The following is a 2579-nucleotide window of genomic DNA, read 5'->3' as shown; positions in this document are numbered from 1 at the left end:
TTGGAGTCCCCTGGAGAGCAGGGATTCATCCGTTTCCACACCATCATGAGAACGCAGTTCTTCTTGGCTTCTGTGTCCTTGCTGCCGTCAGACAACCACCTCTTTCTCTCCTCTGCATGCATTTTGATTTCTGCTAACTCATAACTTTTGCTTATTCATAACTTCTGCTCACTCCCAATTTCAGCCTACACACAGCCCCTGCTGTCTCATAGTCCCCACATGTATGTTTTTAGTTTCTGTTCTGGATTCTAATTGACTTACTCAAATATCTCCAGTTTGAATGTCCTAGGAAAAGTTACCTGGATCAGTTAATTAGCATTCTGCTTGTTGAGATAGAGCCTTTTACGCTAGGCCGCAGCCAAAGTATTCTTAGCTGCTAAGAATCAATTTGGCTGGTTTAAGCAAAAAAAGGAATTCATGGGAAGGATATTGGATCAGACAAATGCTCAGAAAACGAACAGCAACTAAGGGAAGCTGAGCAGCTAGCATCACAGCTAAATCATACCTCCAATTTAGGGGAGAGAGGACACTATTACCACCACAGTAGGAGCTATAAATTATAACACACTTCTGGGCACTAAAAAAACCAGGTATCAGTGTTTGTCCCCCAGCCCCTTCTGGTCCCGGGAACTGGACGTTGTTGCAATCCCTGCCACAAAGCTCTTCTCTCAGCTCGTGTGTATGACCAAGCCCTAATTCCAGGTCTAAGGAAGGCGTATTTGATTGGCCAAGGCTCTCTCTCACTCTAGCTGCAATGGGGATTGGGGTAAAGATAAGGAGGGGAGGAAAGAGTATTATCTATATGGCATTTTGAGCTTCCTCAACAGGAAATGGGCTCTGCCTCCCGCCATGGCCTCAACCAGTGGAGAATTCTTCCAATACAGTAAGAGGGCTGGACTATGGGCAGCTGAGAAAAGAACGCCGACGTCCATTACATAATGCAGGGGTGGCTGACCTTGGATTACAAGGTCATCCTGAGCCAATGAGCTCTGCTCAGGGAAGCAGAACATGACTCCTTCACTCAGCAGGGGACTGTGGGCAGGCTGGTCATTTTAATTAGAGTCTAAGACAATCTCCTCACCAAAAATGTACAGGTAATTGTTTCATGTGCACTATTTGCTTGAAGCCACACAGGACATTTAGATCCAAAGTAGGTATATACATCTGTATGCCTGTTTGGACTGTTAAATATTTTAGGGTAGTGACTTTGTCTTCTTCACTTTTATCTCCCTAGTGCCTGAGGGCACTGCTTGGTTTATGGTAGATGCTCCAAAAATGTCTGTTGAATTTAGTAGGACTTGTGGTCCAGGAATTTTTCCATAGTACTAGCTAGACAACACAAATTTCTCCATGCTTTTGGGGAAGCCATGAATTAAACAAACAAACAAAAAGGGCTTATTGACACATCATGCAAGAGTGAAAGAAGTAGGAAGTTTTATGACTTACACACTCTTCTGGGAGTTATCTCAGTTCCTTTCCAGGGCACAGATCTCTGAAATTGGCAGATGGAATGTGAGAACTGCTTGAAAGAAGAGAGACTGCAGCATGGGAGAGAGGGTAGGGTTTGGGAAAGGAACATCAAAAGGGGGGCAGAATTGAAGGAATCAGAAAAAAGGAGAAGAGAAATAGTCCAGGGAGCACTAGACAAAGAACATAAGTTTTGTGATAACCTAGAAGGAAATTAGAGAATGGGCAAAGTACTTCTGAATATCGCTTTGATGGCAGCAAGGAAGGAAAGGTGAAGATAATAATTTTAAGCATTTATTATGTGCAAGACAACTGCTGGGAAGTGTGTGTGTGTGTGTGTGTGTGTGTGTGTGTGTGTGTGTGTGTGTGAATCTATCCCTGACAACAACCTAATAAGGTGGACACTATTATGTCCATTTTATAGATAAGGAAAATGAGGCCCAGAGAGGTTAAGTGATTGGATTCAGTCACACAGAGAAGTGACAGCATCAGAATCTAATGACCTCCATCTGATTCCAAAGTCTACACCTTTTTTTTTTTTTTTTAACAATCCATCTCTCCCTGAGTAAGACAGAAAAGGACAGGGTTGGGGAAGGGAAGTTGGGGTGTTCATGCTCACTAGAAGCTAGAACTATGTATCCAAACTGTGCCTGCAAACTCCCAGGACCTTGAGTGATGCCTGATCTACTTTTGAAGACTTCCTATGGAAGTAAACTGGACAATTAACACTTTATAGATCATTTGTATATGAAATTTAAAGAAAATAAAGACAAGGGAAGCTTTGTCTCATATCAGTTTTGTAACAGTTTGTGTGGTAAGTTGTTACAGCAACCCTAGGAAACTCAATTTAGGAACTGTCCAAAAAAACCCTACGTGTTACCTATTACTTATTTAATTTGTATTGAAATACAATTGGTATTGAAATACAATTGGTATATAACAAATCAAGGTTTTCATGGATATTACTGCTTAAGATGAGGCTAAATAAAAACCCAAGGTACATAACAGAGCACGCAGTGGATGGATATAACAAAACTCATGGAAGTGGCATGTGAACCAGTGATATTTAGAATGCAAATGCAAGTGTGTTGGGAGGGAGGCTGGTCTCTGAA

Source organism: Hipposideros armiger, unplaced genomic scaffold (assembly GCF_001890085.2).
Source record: "Hipposideros armiger isolate ML-2016 unplaced genomic scaffold, ASM189008v1 scaffold_198, whole genome shotgun sequence".
Lineage (NCBI taxonomy): Eukaryota > Metazoa > Chordata > Mammalia > Chiroptera > Hipposideridae > Hipposideros > Hipposideros armiger.
The sequence above is the reverse complement of the archived record's forward strand: the minus strand, read 5'-3'. Positions refer to the sequence as shown.